At 34.9% G+C, this 18975-nt stretch overlaps 2 long non-coding RNA genes across 3 annotated transcripts; both read left to right on the forward strand.

Moving 5' to 3' along the window:
* Positions 1-1617: 1617 nt before the first annotated feature.
* LOC144351979 (uncharacterized) lies at positions 1618-9239 on the forward strand. 2 transcript variants are annotated; one of them, XR_014929091.1, is made up of 3 exons: positions 1618-1771; positions 8692-8751; positions 9082-9239. It is a non-coding gene; the product is annotated as an uncharacterized LOC144351979 (long non-coding RNA). The 2 variants fall into 2 exon arrangements; XR_013420511.2 differs by lacking the exons at positions 8692-8751; positions 9082-9239 and adding an exon at positions 2024-2442.
* A 1832-nt stretch (positions 9240-11071) lies between these two features.
* Positions 11072-13038, forward strand: LOC146746633 (uncharacterized). Its single transcript, XR_014929160.1, has 3 exons — positions 11072-11204; positions 12530-12709; positions 12837-13038. It is a non-coding gene; the product is annotated as an uncharacterized LOC146746633 (long non-coding RNA).
* The last annotated feature ends 5937 nt before the right edge of the window (positions 13039-18975 follow it).

Genomic DNA, 18975 nt, shown 5'->3' on the forward strand with positions numbered 1-18975 from the left:
GTAATATGCATACTGAAGAGTACTGCTTTTGGCCTGGGTCACTTTCTGGATTTAAAATCTGTAATTCGTTGAACTCAAGTCTTTCCAAAGCCGTAATAATACGTAAGATGTGTAGACAACTACAACAGGAAAACTTATGAACTTAGTTGTGTCGTTTTGTTGCGTAGTAACGTCCGAGCGATTGTACTATATGTTCCATTTGCGCCCTCTAGTGCCTCGCGCCGGTGATACGCGTTCGCTGAACTGTGCGTCAGATCACGTGATCCGGCTGGGCGTAGAGGCGGGGACCAGCCAATGATACGCGCTGCCGCGTTGCATCCCGGGTGAACCGTGCTATTCTTCACGTCCATCATTCCAAGAAAGAATGGAAAGGGGGAAGTCATCCTCTGTTAAATGTTGTATATATGGACAGCAAGCACAATAAGCAAGAATAATAATACAAACGACAGTCTTAGGTTGAATCTAACATGAAAGTAAACAAACTAATGTGGAGACTTCATGGGATCATGTCCAATACAAATTATGGTTATTTATTTATTTATTTGTTTGTTTGTTTGTTTGTTTATTTTATTTTATTTATTTATTTATTTATTTATTTATTTGTTTGTTTGTTTGTTTGTTTGTTTGTTTGTTTGTTTATTTGTTTGTTTATTTATTTATTTGTCTTTGTCTATAACATATATATTTTTAATAGTCTTGTTTGATACTTTTTGCTTGTCGATGTTATTTTTGCAGCATGCACAACAGTGTTCGTTTCCCGGGTTTCAAAATTGTCTGATCTTAATAAAAAGGAAAACAACAAATTCAAAACTTATGTCATTTAACAAAGCAAGTGTGAAGATTATTTGGATTATATTTCTAACCATATAGACATCGAATTAGTTTAACAAAATAGAGTTCTCAGTAGTCACAACCAGTCAATTAAAACTTGCGACATGTGGAGAAGTTGGTGATGAGGTTCACGTATTATTTAATTATAGAAATGATATAGTTACTCAGTTCGTGAGAAAATGTTTTGATTTGACTAGTCTTTCACAAGCAGGGGAATTTAACCATAACGCCTGGCCCCAACCTCAGGCAACTAATAAACTTGACTGAGACTCAACAATGGAGATTTTGAATGTCGCGACGCCCCCAGGGAATTTGACATCACCCAAAATTGATAATATAACTACACTCCAATTTATTGGATCCATGTTCATATACTAGTATTTCTCTGTGCTTTGGTAAAGGGGTTGGATCCCGGAGTTGGATGCTAGGCTACAACCACAGGTGCTCGGAACGTTTCTTGGATAATAAAAAATGACCTAAAGTGAGATCGGCATAGTCAGTCAGTCGCCGGTACATTCGCCGATCCCACTTTAGGTCATGTTTTATTATCCAAGAAACTTTCCGAGAGTATTTATTAGACCGCGCCCTCTTGCGCCAACGAAAGACATGTTAGGCTGTCGTTGACCTGATTTTAATTTGACCTTCACACTTTGCTCAACTCATGGACGTACTAGGTCTCATGCCACTAATCAACCAATGGCTGCTCGTAGCCCGCAATTTAAATGCCTAGCAAGAACCAATGATTTTTTTTAAATATTTTTTTTTCTCAGGTGCTCCCTGTTTGAGGGCGTAATCACCTGGGTCAGAGGTGAGACCAACAAGTGGTCTTTTGTTTACTACTTAGCGGCTGTGTACCTGTGGGTTTATTCTGGGTGTATTTGGATGTTCTGATCTTGGCGTTTTTCCAGTGATTTCTCTTGGTGCAATCCAAATACAGTAGGTGTGTCTTGTTTACCTGAGATTTGCAAGAGTTTGAGCTGGCCAACATGTTAGTTTTTTTCACATGATTGATTACTGGCATGTTGATTTCCCATTTTTGAGCCATATTTTCAACTTTCTTCGTCATTTTCATATAGCAATCTCGTCATATGTTAACATTGTCGTCTATGGAAATTCAATTAGTGGTATGAGCCCTGTACTAGTACGCCCATGCTTAAACTACAAGACGGCGTTTTGTAATTTTTGTGTTCAGGAACCTCCCTGGGCAGTTGAAGGCTATAATATCAAAGTATTCGGGCGCTCTCAGCTGTGAGCCGGTTGGTGGCGAGACAATTTAAATGGAAAACAAACGTTCTGAAGACAGAAGACATCTTCTAGAGGAGTCAGATTCTTCGGATTTCGAACTAGACTATGTAAATAGAAAGCATTTTGGTGAGTTTAGTCCACTGGCTTGCAGGTTCTTGTCAACGAGTGGGGGCAGTATAACGTAATTGGAGTGCACGCTGAATTTGAATTATACGTGTATTTATATCCCAGATTTATATATTACTAAACAGTGGACACTACTCACCGTATTTACTCTATTAGAAGCTCATCTCCACATAAACTAATAATTGCTTCTGTTGTATATATTTCTATTGTTTGACAATAGACTCACATTTACATACATGAGCATGATGTGTTTTTTATCAGGGAAAATTGTAAGTGGTGTCAGTGCAAGTTATTTCTATATACTGTGGAATACTTTATTTTCGCTGAAAAGGCTTTTTGGGCATTTTGTATGGACTTTATTTTCACTGATTTTTGATGAATTTAATGTGAAATATAGGAAAAAAAGTATATTCGCTGGATTTTATTTTCACGGAATCATCCACTCAGCGAAAATAGCAAAAATAAATTCCAAGCGAAAATAAAGTATTCTACACAAATTGGTGACATCACAAAATACATGACCTTCAATCGGGGTCGTTTCCTCAGCATATACGAATTGGTATATACAAATTATAATAAAGATATTACACATAAGGTAAAACAAATCACGTGACAATATAATGATAATAACAATAATAAATCCTAGCTTAATTGCTGAACAGAACGATTATATACTAGTAGTCAGTTGGGTCACACCAAGGGTAACGCACTTTGTTGCAAAATGGTCGTGTGGTTGAAACTGGGTCATGGCATGACAGGTGAGGAAATAAAAAGACGCACAATACAAACGCCATGAGTTCGAATTCCACTAGATACACACTCACCAAAACCAAAGCAATCGGAAACCAGCAATCGTTTTGGCTTTCCCGTTCAACTCATCGGAACATTGAAGTAGTTAGCAAAATGAACACCACTCAACGTCCAACGTCGTGGCGTGGCACACAAGCGTGCCATCGAGATAAAACAGAGAGCTACCGTAAAAACGTAAATCAAATAAACTGAAATCCCTCAAACCGTAACAAGTAAACAAAGAACGTTGCGAAAAAATAATAAATCTCACGAAACTCCACCATGCAAAACTGAATGAATAAATAATAAAATAACTTACGTCTTAAACTGGACGATGCGCAATTTGTTCAACAGTTTCCAGATCGTCACAAGAGATAAACAGAAGACCAAGGTAAGTTTTGTTAAAGTATCGATGGCGTTCCCTATATTACGAAAACAATTCAGACAACAGACGAAAATCTCTTGTGGTGTTGTGGAATTTATACTGTGTCTGTGAAATTGTTGATCGGGGGTTCGAAGTCAGCAGTTAACATTTTGTTAGAAAGTTTCACAATTAAATCAAATATCCAATGATACCAGTATAATTATTTCATTATTTTAACAACATGCAACAGTGGAAGTTGATCAAACACGAGTTCTTACACCTAAATAAGTATCAAATATTTGTCGACACATTTGTTCTCTCAATTTAACAACTTGCAATTGTGGGAATTAATCAAACGAGAGTTGTCTACACCATAATAAGTCTCAAATATTTGTCCACACATTTATTTTCACAATTTAACAACTTGTAATGGTGGAAGTTAATTAAACATGACTTGTTTACACCAAAATAGGTATTAAATATTTGTCCACACATTTATTTTCACAATTTAACAACTTGTAATGGTGGAAGTTAATTAAACATGATTTGTTTACACCAAAATAGGTATTAAATATTTGTCCGCACATTTATTCTCTCAATTTATGACTTGTAATGGTGTAAAATTATTAAACGCGACTTTTGAACACCAAAATAAGTCTCAAATATTTGTCCATACATTTATTCTCTCAATTTAACAACTGGTAATGGTGTAAAAGAGAGTTGTCTACACCAAAATAAGTTTCAAATATATATGTCCACACATTTATTGTCGCAATTTAACCACTTGTTAATAGTGGAAATTACTTAAACGTGACTTGTTTAATTAATCAGTTAAATCAGTAAAAACACAAAATTGGCAATTTTTTTGTCAATTGTAACTCAATAATAGAAATATGTTATATACACACTATATAGTCTCATCAAATGCAAACACAACCAGACAATCCATCGGGTCTTGTGGGTCAGTTGTCTACATAGTGATAAAGAAGACCAGGGTTCAATTCCCATGCCAGCCGTCTTTTCTTGCAAACAGTAATTTGCAATAAAGCTAAATATGACAACAAATCATTCATTTGTATGACTACCCACATGGCTCAGTGGATTTGTACAATGTCAGCAATGTGAGAGATTGCTTGTTCGAATCCAGTATGGTTAGTACGATTTTTGAATGCTAGTGAGAACAGAGCCTCTATAAATAGGACTTAAATCCTATCACTTGTGTGAAAATCCTTTTGATACAGTGCGCTGGGAACTCAAAGCGTGCAAGTTTGAATCACAGACTGGACACTCCTACAGAAGACATGGAAGAAGTTAAATCATAAACAGCAGCTTCAGTATATCAAGAACACAAGTCCTTGACGAAATCAAGAAATTCCAAAATTTAATTGACTCGGTAGATATCCCTAACGTCGACAGTTTGCAAGAACTTGCAATAAAACAGGATGAACTACAATCATATTACTCAATGAAAACAGATGGTCTCATTATCCATGCGAAAGCACGCTGGATGTTAGGTGGTGAACGGCCAACTAAGTATTTTTTAAATTTAATTCAAAGGAATTGTTCTCGAAAGAATCTAAAGAAATTATCACTAACAAATGGTACGATAATTAGTGATCCGGAAGATATTCTAAACGTGGAATTGGATTTTTATAGCAAATTATATTCTTTGGATGGATAAGTTGAACTAATCAGTAAAAGATTATGGTAAATTACAATTCTGTTAGTGAATTGAAAAATTCATTGTGCGAGGGTATGATCACAGTGTCCGAGTTACGTAATGCAATCAACTCTTTTCCACCTGGGAAATCACCTGGTTTATAAGTGTTTTTTTTACACAGTTAGCCCCCAACATGCTTCACTGTTTTGAATATTCATATGAATGCAGTCAAATGTCATCGTCACAAAAAAAACGGGCTACTAACTTTGCTTATCAAAAAGGATGCCCAGGGCAAAAACAAAAACCCAGTGTTTTTAAAAAATTGGAGACCACTAACTCTTTTGTGCTATGATGTCCGTATCCTTGCAAAATGTCTTTCTCGTCGTGTGAAACATGTGATCCCAGATATAATTAATGAAGACCAAACTGGGTTCATTCATGGTCAATTTATTGCAGACAGTATTCGAAGGTTGCTGGAAATTATTGATACGTATGAAAAAAATGATTGGGATTGGTCTTTATAGCTGATTTTGAAAAAGCATTTGATAAGTTGAGATGGGATTTAATTATAAAAAGTTTAGAATATTTTAATTTTGGTCAATCATTTATAACCTGGGTGAAACTCGTGTACCGGGATATTAGTAGCTGTATAATCAATAATGGTAATATTTCAATGCAGTTTGTTCTCTCCCGTGGTGTTAGACAGGGTTGCCCCATGTCACCTTATCTGTTTATCATTTGTGTTGGCCAATCGAGTGAGACGCTGTGACAAAATTAAAGGTTTATATACAGGTCCCATAGAGAATAAGATCTCTCAATATGCGAATGACACGAATTTTGCTAAGTATTTTGTCTAATTTTGCAATTATTTCTGGGTTGAAACCAAATTATGATAAATGCAAAGTCTTGAGGGTTGTGTCTATAAAAAATACAAACTTTACTATTGAAACATCTCATCCTGTAACCTGGGCTGATGGTTCTGTTGATGTGCTTGGAATACATCTTCCTGTTGATTATTCACAAATAACTACATTGAATTTTAATTATCACATTGAAAAAGTGAGAAAGTTTTTGCAGCCATGGATGGGCATGGGTCTGACAGTATATGGTAAAATAACGATTATAAAATCTTTGGCAATTTCACAATTTACTTGTTTATGTCTCTTCCCTCTCTGGACGCGGCTTTTTTTCAAAAATATGATAATATAATTTTCCAGTTTTTATGGAGAGGTAAACGTAATTAGGTTAAAAAAGACAATGTCTACAAACCATATGATAAAGGTGGCCTCAACCTAACCAATTTAAGAGAATTCAATGCTGTATTAAAAGCAGCTTGGATGCCGAGACTTTATTGTAATACAAAATCTTTCTGTAGTGTATATTACAAAGCTATACTAGGTCAATTTGGCGGTATTTGACTCTTTTTCGCAAATTTAGAAAAAAAAGACAATAGTACTCTCGACCCATTACCCTCCGCTTTTTTGAAAGAAATTATTTATCCATGACTGCAATATAACTATACCTCAATTGATAAAAATAGATAACATTTTGCAGGAAATAATTTGGAACAATTCCAATGTGCGCATCAACAGGGACCCTATTGTATTTAAACAATTTATAGATGCTGGTATTATCTTTATCAATGATTTATTTGGTGAGACTTGTACATTTATGAAATATGATGAATTTATTGTAAAGTTTGGTAAGTTATGTACACATCACGAATATAATCAGTTAGTATCAGCCATTCCATCTACTTGGAAAAAAACAAAGCCGAATAATGAAAAGATTTGGGCATGTATGCCAAATATGCGCAAAAAAACATTAACAGGTGATAAAATTAACAGAGATATTTACACGTATTTATTGAATCTGCATAGTTCAAATGTTATCTCTTTGCATATTAAACACTATTGGCATGACATTCTTGACTGCAGAATTTCGTGGAAAATAGTGTTTTCACTTCCTTACAGGATAACAATGGATACCAAATTAAGATATTTTCAATACAAGCTTATTATGAAATTTTTGCCATCAAATCGTCTTCATCACTCATGGAATATGATTGATGATCCTGTATGTACGTTTTGTTAGGAAGTAATAGAGGACTATTTTCATCTCTTCTGGGATTGCGTTTTTATTTCAAACTTCCGGTCATGCGCATTACAGTGGTATCGCACTATAACACATACCAAAGTATCATTAAATGCAATGAAATGTATCCTTGGTGATGTTGAAAACCATGGCAATATATTATTTAATGCGTTTCTCCTGATGGGTCGATACTACATCTATCGTTGTAAAATATTGGGAAATAGTATCAACATGAATTGTTTCAAGCTGTATATTAAGAGAACACAAGTCAGAAAAAACAGAACACAAGAATACTACCTCACATGGAAGCCAGTCATAGACAACGAAGCTGGCGTCGAAGTATGAACACAGTCGACAGCTGCAAGTCACATGCAACAACAAGACACGAGGATCATTGCTGCTCTCTAAATGGGTCCCTTCTTTTGTAATTGACCCGCTAAGGATTGCTAATTCCCTCTTTCTAACTCTACCCCCAAAAATAACATATCGCCTCTTTTAGAACGTATTGACCCACTAATTAATGAATATTCATGAGCACAGAAACTGCTACGTCATTAATAAATTAGAATAATTTAAAAAAAAATTACATAAAGTGTAGTTACGTCTTCTGGAGTCCTGCCCTAAATGCCATCCAGAGGTGAGGACACAAATTGTTTGTTTCATTGCTGTGGCTGTTGATGTTACTTTCAAAATCTTTACACGTTCAGCTTTCTCGTGATCCTCACATAATGTTGCATTGGGTGGGGGGTGGGGGGTCTGCTAACCATCTCTTGCGCCCGCCCCGTAGGCACATTCCTTTATAATGCAGCCTTTCAATTGGTAATGAATGGGCAGATATTCTAAACTTAGTAAAGCTGACTCTGTGTTTTAAATTTTTTAGCTGCTCCAAGAATGGTTCAAATTCATACGCATGTTTATATTTATTGTATGTCCGTAATTTATTATTTTCAGACTTTGTTTTGGTGATTCTGTTTTATAATAGTTTTGAATTCTTTTGAGTCAGTTGAATCATCACTAATTTGTGTTATATTTATTAATTTGGTAATGAATGACGACCATGTATTACCACTCATATTGTTGTCTACAGTGAATGCACAGTGCAGTAGGTGATTTTTTCTAATTGATTTTATCCTTTCATAATAATCGAAAATTTGGGTACATATGTCAATAACAATTGGGTAGCTACCAAGTTCAGCTCTAGTAGCCAGGTTGCTTGCTTTTTTATTAACACCCAAAATTTGTTTGCAAAATCTGATGTGAAGTTGTTCAAAATTGGTCTTATTATTGAAAAGTTTTTCAATGAAACTTTCATTAGTAATTTCTCGTGATTGTTTTGATTTATGGATTTTGAAAGTATATGCTCCCCCAAATGGGTGATTTTGGTTCATGCTAAAAGTTCAGGCAGCAAATCTCGGCACATGCTGAGTTTCCATTCTGAATCTCAATCAGGACTGAGATTGTGCTGGCACGTGTTGACTCAATCCGACTGTTCAGACACCACATGTTTCAGCACAAGCCGACTAGGTCCCGACTCTCGGCAAATGTAACGTGAATGCCACTAATGTTGTATGTTTTCATTTAGGAACAAGAAATATTGAAAGTCAACAAACTTGTACGTTTGAAGAGGCAATTGATGCTACAGGTACACGTATTTTTATTGTCATAACATTTTCTGTTGATATGACATCACTGTTGTATGACATTGATATTATTGTTACATGACATCACTATATTATGACATCATTATTGTATGACATCACAAGCATTTCCAAAATAACAAAGTCAATGCGCATAGCAATACATTATCTGTATATATATCATGCATACAATGTAAAAATGTAAAGAAAATGACGTTGTTTCTTTTGATTGGCATTATACCATACAATATTTTGCCAAATACAGCTGACTAAATAAGTAGAGTTGTCAAACTGAAATGACTTCATCCACACACTAACTGTCAAATATTCTTTAGGTTTTGGGTTGTGTCACTACGTGTTATTAATTTTATGTGGATTGGCCAATGTTAGCGATGCCGTGGAAGTTCTTTGCATATCATTCCTAATGCCACATGCCAGAAAAGATATGAACTTGACAGGCATACAGGAAGGATGGTTAAGTGCAATCATATTTGCTGGTAAGTGATTAAAGGGTGATGGTTATCATGGAAACATGCAACTGTTGTGGGTCTCAAAGCAACGTATAGCAACATATTTACATTTAAGTCGAATGTGTTGTTTATTTACACATGATTTATATGCCTTTGAATGATGGCCCTTTAACTGTCGAAAAAAAGTATTTGGTTTTACATTATAAATTACTTTTGAGAAAATGATAAAACCGTCATATGTTTTTACCTTGCCCGTAACATCAAAGATGGAAGGGAAAAGTATATTAAGGGAAAAATTTCTGTCCAGCGTTGTCGTCGTTAATAATTGTTATTGTGTGCACAATAACTTTACTAATTCTATTCCAAACTTTATCAAACTTGATCACCTTATTCATCAGTATAAAGTCTTCCCTGAGTAGGAACGACAGATGTCCTGTATGAAAATATCATACAAAAATCAGGAGAAAATCTGATAAAATATTTTGACTGTTTCTACTTGACTGATCACTGGTGATACACATTCAAAGGTCATTGATCTCAGTGGAAATATGCATTGTTGTATGTGTTCAATGAAGTAAATCAATTATCTTGTAATAATATCCTTGGTAATGTATCTCCCAAATCCCATGGGAATACTAGACTGGGTTTCAAAACCAACTCATGGAGAGAGTTTTTGCACAGTCTGATACACATTTGCAAACCTACCAATAAAATCTTTACAGAAAACAAGATGTCAGAAAATCGATATGAGCACTCCTATGAATTGGGTGCCAAACTTTGATCAAGATCTGAAGCTAATAGAAAATCTGTTTATTCCAAGGTTATTAAATCAAAAACAATACATAAAAAATACATAAAAAGCAAAACGTTGCATCCACATTTTGATAAAAAAATTGTACTCAAAAATAGGTATTCTGTATTTGACAAACAGTTCATTCGACAAATGAAAATTCACAGGAATTTTTTTCAGCTATTAGAACAGAATGATAGAGCTTTTATAATAGTAATTAAAAATGCACTTTCTCTCTCCACTGGACACCAACTAACTATTTAAGTTGATTTGCATTACAAAACAGAGCTTGCAACATGATAGCTATTCATTTTTTTTTTTTTACTTTTTAAATAATACAGTAGTCACACAATGAATATCATAAGGCAGTTCATAATTGTCTCAGTGAATCATTAATTTTTGACAGACACCTGTACAAAATACTTGGGCAAAAGCCTGCTATGATTTTCTGGTATCTTGCATGTTTTATGAATCTATTCAGGTCTAAATGCAGCACTTTTTTTCTGAGATGCGACATTTGTTTTCACAATAACGAATCTGAATTACTTTGAATAAAGCTGGAAATTATGTCCCTTAAAATAATTAAACAAATTAGGCACCAATGTTTTTGTATGAAATTTACATCTATCACAGACATTCGGTAAACTGCTTTCCCACTTTTGTTTCAACCCCAAAACTTGTTTGTATTCAAAATTAATTATGACAATGCATATTGATATTGAAACAAACTATGATATAGAAATAATATAATATAATATAACAAAGGGCAAGGTCACCAGAGTTTAACTATGTTTGAAAATTATACTAAAGGGCCACGTTTACTACCATGTGAGATATTTCAGGACAAGTCATTGTGGCGACAATCTGATTAAAATAAGATCCTGGTTGGCTTAATTTTTTTTTTTTTTATATAATTACTATAATTATTATTTATTTTAATTATTTAATATAATTATTATTATTTATTTTAATTATTTTTTAACGTTACAATTATTTTGCTGCAAGAATGGTTTTGTTCGTGAAAGCCACCTGGATCTGAACAACCCGCATAGGAACTCTCGTTCCAGAACCAGGCAATTTACTCAGCCAATCACAGAGCGTCTTACAAAGCGGTTAAACTCATGTTTTGCGCAAGCGTAGAACTCCAGATGAAAAAATGGCTGACCACACATGTACTGCTGCAGAGGTGAAGTTCGAGGTAGGTTTAAGCGTGTTTCGATGAATTTCGTAATTATTACTGACAAACAATCGTTGTTTCCTTGCATACTTCGCATATTGTCTTGTTTGTAGCTGTTGTCCTGCAGCGTAACTTTGCGTTCGATGGCCGACTGGTTATTTAGCTTCTCAGACTTGAAACTTTAAGATACTAGTAGTACGCGCGTAGGATGCGTGCCTTGGCAGAACTTGCTGCGAGTTTGTTGACACACGTTAACCCGAATATTTCAGAACGCACTCGCATTTATCTGTTTTATGTGTTTTCGTAATGTCATTTCGTAATGTCATTCAAGTCGGCCAATTTTCGCCTGAGTCACAGCATTTTAGTATCTTCTACTTTGGTCTACGATATCTATGTCTATGAATACATAGTGAGCAAATTTATATCAGTATTTGTCATTATTTTGATTTTTCGCATATGAAGGTCAAATGGCGTCGACAGTGTTGTGTGAACGTTTCGTAGTTTTTTTGTGGACATTGCGTTTGAAAATTTGATATACTCACGCAATTAACGATTGAAGTCATTTAATATTCAGCAGGAAGCTGCAATAACTTGCATATGTTTTGTCGCAATTGTGGAGATTATTTAAAGATAGACAGTACTGATGTTATGTCATTATTTGAAGCTTGGCAGGCAGAGCACTTCCTGTTTTCCAGCCAGTTCAACCCTTACAAGAGCTTACTTGAATAAATACAACATTAGCATACCTATAACCAAAAGGGTATTTTCATAGATATTTAAAAGGGATAAATTAGGTAAAATCTACCCTAAATTACAAGACAAAAATTAAAATTTTGCAAAACTTGATGGGTAAAATCCAGGTTAGGTCCGCTCAGTTTTTGATGATTTTTCTTCTTTCTTATTCAATATACACAAGTCGCAAATTACTAGTATTATGTATTACTGCATCTAACAATGGCTAGTGTTTACCAGTACTGTCAATCTTTAACAAAGAAAAAAAGGAAATAAACTGGGATCTCACTAATACTACTCCCTGTCACAATCCCTCTATCCTCATTTCCAGACCAGGGATAGAGGGACTATGTGTACATCTTGCACTACCTGGTATCTTACATTTTTTGATAAAATAATAAACATCCCCTCATGCTATAGTCACATCAGTTTATTTGATTAAAAAGTTAAGCCCCCAAACAAATGCATCTGACCAATGCTCATCTGTTCTATAGTAGTCAGAGTTATCTTTCGATTCGTGTTATTGTCTTATTAAAAACCTGGTAATACACAGCTCGAGTGGTACTACTTATACATGACTGATCTATGTTATTTTTTTACTATTTAATTTTAAGGTCTGTGAGAAGTTCGGTTTTGAAAGAAAAACAAAAATTGGCTATAAAGTATCTTTTAGGTAAAAATGATGTACTTGCAATTCTGCCAACTGGATATGGGAAATGTTTTCAATGTTATAATCACCAACTGATGGAGCAATCATAATTGTATCACCTTTGGTGTCCCTGATAAAAGACCAGGTATGTACCTAATAAAATGATTTTAGTAGAATTCTACTTTACTTCCCCCTAAAAAAAATAATTCAATTGATTGATACAAACTTGATTAATTACAAATTAATGTTAATGTGCTCCTTTTTTTCTTTAGATATTTTTCATCAGAAATTGTAATTGTGGTTTGTCAGCAGCAACAATAACAAAATTAAATCTCGATGCTGACCTGCCAAAATAAAATTTTGGTCGCCAAAGGCTAACTTAAAGAATACACAAAATATTGAAATATTAAAGGAAAAACATGGTAACAAGATCATTTTATTAGAGGTTGATGAAGTTCATACAGTTCCAAAGTGGTAAGTATATCACTCATTAACAACACATTGTACCACAGCGTTTTAGAATTTATTGTTTAAAGCCATAACCATCGAATATGAGATCAAAGCATAGGCGTCATCAAATTTGCTACAAATTAAAGCGGGAGGATTGTCACCTGTGCACATGCAGGAATTGAGTCTCAAGTGATGATAAACAACACGTTAAAAATGTGTAGGCTTATGAGTAGATGCTTATTTGTGAACAATGACACGCTATGGCCATCTGCCATGCGCAGGTGATTATTCTCTACTTTAAACTACACGTATAACTATTTGATTTGCCAAAACTGCCCACTTTGTGACAGCCATGGTACAAATTAGTTAAATAATGCTTTACAAAAATTTGTTCACACTCCTTCCAAGTTTCAAATCCTCAAGCCCCTAAGACAGAGGAAAAATGAATTACCGGTATCTATATTAAATTAAGTTACACATGTTGAGTATCTTCATTTTTGCTCTTTACAGGGGAAAGCCGACTATTGCTCAAAGTAACAAAGACAGGCGCAAAGAGCAGGAATGTGCACTTAGAAAGTATTTTACCTATTTAGGAGAACTATGATCCTATTTTCCTGATGTGCATTGACCGCAACAGCATCCAAATTGTTACAGTCACAGATCAAGGACAGTCTCCATTTCAGACTGTAATAATATAAATGTTTGTCCCAATAAGGCTAATGTTATATATGGTATTTTGAAAATTGTATGTGATATCCCCTCAACTTTTTACTGGATGGTTGATAAGTTGATAGAGGAAACTGACCAGTTTCCACGTACACTTGTCTACTGTTCATCACTTGATTATACATCTAGATTATATGATTACTTTGAAGGGGAATATCCTGCCTCAATTTCTTACATTGGGATGTACCACAGCGAAACTGATTCTGTGGTATAAGAGTCTCACTTAAAAGAAATGACGAAAGTGTCACATAAAGAGTTGCATATTATTTTGTGTACAACAGCTATTAGAATGGGTATTAATTGATATGACAAATTTTCATCATGTTATTCACTATGTTCCTTCATTTGATATAGAGTTGTATGTACAGGAATTTGGGAGAGATGACAAACCATCTCATTCCGTTATTTTGTATCATACTTAAACTCAATGTATGCAGACGGGTGATACTTTATGAAGATTTTGCTTCAAGTCTGGAAATAAATCAATTGAAAGACAAAGTATTATATCACATATTTGATATTTGTGTATCTAAGTGTTCATGTGGACATGGCAAAGATGAGAGTAGTTATATTGAAAGACATCTTATTCATTACTGTGCTGATACAGATAGTGATAGTTTTAGCAGTGACAGTATAGAGTCTGATGCAATAATTGAGAATAGCTCATCAAGCACTGGTACACAGGACTGAATGTGCCATTGATAATAGCAGTGTGAAGTTGGTATAATCAGATTGGCATTGTATTTGTATTTTATTGTCAACGGATTAAAAACATTTAAAAAATATGCATTTTCATAATGTTATTCAGTGGTGAACGAGAATTGATCACATTGTCATAATTTACAAGTGTGACATGAGGATCTGTATTTGTTATCCAACAGATTCAAACAAATATCTCTGAATATGTGAAAATTCTTATTTTGGGGATATTTTTAATCCAATGTTGATACGATGCCAAGTAGATTTTGACAAACTTTAATAATAAATAACTAATTAAATTTGTAAAACCTTTTTTTACCCATTTTTTCCCTCAGTATGAGTCAGACATGTTATTTGTGATTGACTACAAAAATTGTAGTAAAAAGCTCTATCTTGCATATGAACTATTACTTGTAGTACAAAATTTCCTTTATTGGATCTGTCCCCATGCTGGGAAAACATGTGCAGAGACATCAATTATATTTTTTTAATAAATTATTAACAATTGCCAATGTGTCTTAATTGCTGTGAAAAAAGTTTTATATTTTGTTTCCTACACACATTTAGAACTATAAAACCATGTACCTAGGGGGTGATCCTTGTAGACAATACAACTGCATTTTATTTTTTGACCAAAAAATTGATTCTAACAGGCTAGAAACAATCATATGAGCTCAGCTGCTCTGCTGGGCACAGTCAACCATTTTTCAATCCAATAATTTCATCTGTATTCCGGAGAATCTTTTTTTCTGGTGTATCCACTGGCAAGGTTTCCAGCTTTATTCAAAAACTCTATTTTAAAACCGAAACTACATACGACATCGTAGCTAACAAACGGAAACAATCTGAAACTAAAAGAAACAAAATTAATAATTAGTTCACTTGTATTTACAGCTCATATTCAAGTTACGTCACGATAAATTATTCAATTATGGCGGCAAACACTGGGATTTCGCTGTAGTTTTACTATTTTCCGCGGTTTTCTTCGTGAAATCGACCAATCCTCAATGAAAATAACTGATGAAAAAGTTTCGGAACCCATCGACAGTAGAAACTTGAGGCGGAAAAATAATGAAAAAATTGCTGTTACGGCCCGACCTGATTTCAGGTCGGTAAAATAGAGCAACTCGCATAAGATAGAACTGTAGCTCTCTGATTTCGCGTTAACACCACGAAGAAGGAAATACCAGACAGCGAAACCAAGCGAGCTACAGAACTGCAGCTAACCTCCGACGCAAAATAACAAAAAGTGATTGAATTAGATCCATCATTACGAATGAATACAAACAAAATTGCTTTAATTTTCACAATATGTCATACATACACTGTCAGTTGACTAAAGTTGTCTGTCGTTTTTTTTGGACCAAGAAACGAATCTATAAATACACAATATACTTACCAATAACAACTCCGAAATCTTCACGCTGACGAAAAACAAAATGGCGACCATAACAAAAACAATTACACTCGCGTAATCTTGCACATGTTACAACGAATTTGATTGGCTGCTGTTTTTCTCGTAAATTGTGAGACTGGAACGAGAGTTCCTATGCGGGTTGTTCAGATCCAGGTGGCTTTCACGAACAAAACCATTCTTGCAGCAAAATAATTGTAACGTTAAAAAATAATTAAAATAAATAATAATAATTATATTAAATAATTGAAATAATTAATAATTATAGTAATTATATCAAAAAAAAAAAAAAAAAAAAAAAAATTAAGCTAACCAGGATCTTATTTTAATCAGATTGTTGTGGCGATAAACTGTTTATAAGCTCTGTTATTGGGGGGGGGGGGGGGTGGACTTGCAGAATAGGTAAACAACTATTCAATGTAAGTAAGTAAGTAACTATTCAATGAAAAATCTTTGTTTCCAATAATTTTCTAAACATTATTGATCTTGTTAGCAATATTGTACCAAGTTTACCATATAATCCAACATGAAAATAGAAAATTCCACTAACTGTCTTCTGGTTGATAAATATGTTCAAAATAAGCTTGGGATATAATTGAGAACTTAAGCTAATAAGCTTTGTACATGTGGATTACATTATAACAAGCAGATAATGTATAGATTTATAAATATTGTGGATCCCCCAACAGGATTGGATTCAGTTTACACATGATTTATTTTGGATAGGTTCATTTTACACAGGGTTCAATTTACACAGCGTTCAGTTTAGACAGATATTCAGTTTACACAGGGTTCACTTTATACAGATTTTCAGTTTACACAGGGTTCAGTTTAGACAGACAGGTTAAGTTTATACAGATTTGCATTTTACACAGGGTTCAGTGGGTTCAGTTTACACAGATTTTTAGTTTACACAGGGTTCAGTTTACACCGATTTCCAGTTTACACAGGGTTCAGTTTACACAGGGTTCAGTTTATATGGGGTTCAGTTTACACAGGGTTCAGCTTACACAGGGTTCAGTTTACACAGGGTTCAGTTTATATGGGGTTCAGTTTATATAGGGTTCAGTTTACACAGGGTTCAGTTTACACAGGGTTTAGCTTACACAGGGTTCAGTTTACACAAGGTTCAGTTTACACAGGGTTCAGTTTATATAGGGTTCAGTTTACACAGGGTTCAGTTTATATAGGGTTCAGTTTACACAGGGTTCAGTTTATATAGGGTTCAGTTTATATAGGGTTTAGCTTACACAGGGTTCAGTTTACACAAGGTTCAGTTTACACAGGGTTCAGTTTATATGGGGTTCAGTTTATATAGGGTTCAGTTTATATAGGGTTCAGTTTACACAGGGTTCAGTTTATATAGGGTTCAGTTTATATAGGGTTTAGCTTACACAGGGTTCAGTTTACACAAGGTTCAGTTTACACAGGGTTCAGTTTATATAGGGTTCAGTTTACACAGGGTTCAGTTTACACAGGGTTTAGCTTACACAGGGTTCAGTTTACACAAGGTTCAGTTTACACAGGGTTCAGTTTATATAGGGTTCAGTTTACACAGGGTTCAGTTTATATAGGGTTTAGCTTACACAGGGTTCAGTTTACACAAGGTTCAGTTTACACAGGGTTCAGTTTATATAGGGTTCAGTTTACACAGGGTTCAGTTTACACAGGGTTTAGCTTACACAGGGTTCAGTTTACACAAGGTTCAGTTTACACAGGGTTCAGTTTATATGGGGTTCAGTTTATATAGGGTTCAGTTTACACAGGGTTCAGTTTACACAGGGTTTAGCTTACACAGGGTTCAGTTTACACAAGGTTCAGTTTACACAGGGTTCAGTTTATATAGGGTTCAGTTTACACAGGGTTCAGTTTATATAGGGTTCAGTTTATATGGGGTTCAGTTTACCCAGGGTTCAGTTTACCCAGGGTTCAGTTTACACAGGGTTCAGCTTACACAGGGTTCAGCTTACACAGGGTTCAGTTTACACAGGTTTCAGTTTAGATTTTGATGTATGTCATGCTATAAAAATTGTTGTTATATTTAGAATTCCATACAAGAATTTGAACTTATCTTTCAGGTATTATGACAGGAAGTTTTAGTTGGAGTGTACTTGCTGACTTCAAAGGGCGTAAAGTGGTATTGATGTATTCCCTTTTTAGTCCCCGTTCGGACGCAGTCCGAAAACGGGGACTTATGTTTTGCCCTGTGTGCGTCCGTCCGTCCGTGCGTCCGTCCGTCCGTGATCACCTGTATCTCGAACATGCATGGACCGATTAAGTTCAAACTTCACTCATACATCACACATTATATGGGACATATGCACATGCATTTTTTTCATGATCCGATTAACGATAGCCGAATAGCGGCCATTTTAAGGCCGAAAATGCATCAAAATCACACATTTTCACCAATCCGGACCCGGATCTCAGTTATGCATGGACGGATTTCGTTCAAATTTGGTACATACATTAAACATAATAGGACCTTGATGCACGTCATTTTTTTTTTTCGGATCAAGTTCGAAATGGCTGACTGGCGGCCATTTTGTTTTGAAGAATTCAGTTCTGGATCTGTATCCGAGACATGTCTGGATTGATCAAGTTCAAACTTCACACACACAAGGTACATCATGTCACAAATATGTATGTGCATTTGTTTCATGATCTCATTAACGATAGCCAAATGGCGGCCTCTTTAAGGCTGAAAATGCATTGAAATCGCACATTTTCACCATTCCGAACCCGGATCTCAGTTATGCATGGACGGATTTTGTTCAAATTTGGTACATACATTAAACATAATAGGACCTTGATGCACATCATTTTTTTTTTTTCGGATCAAGTTCGAAATAGCCGACTGGCGGCCATTTTGTTTTAAAGAATTCAGTTCTGGATCCGTATACGAGACATGTCTGGATTGATCAAGTTCAAACTTCACACACACAAGGTACATCATGTCACAAATATGTATGTGCATTTGTTTTATGATCTCATTAACGATAGCCAAATGGCGACCTCTTTAAGGCCGAAAATGCATTGAAATCGCACATTTTCACCATTCCGAACCCGGATCTCAGTTATGCATGGACGGATTTCGTTCAAATTTGGTACATACATTAAAC

This window comes from Saccoglossus kowalevskii, chromosome 4, assembly GCF_978046115.1.
Source record: "Saccoglossus kowalevskii chromosome 4, keSacKowa6.1, whole genome shotgun sequence".
Classification (NCBI taxonomy): Eukaryota; Metazoa; Hemichordata; class Enteropneusta; family Harrimaniidae; genus Saccoglossus; species Saccoglossus kowalevskii.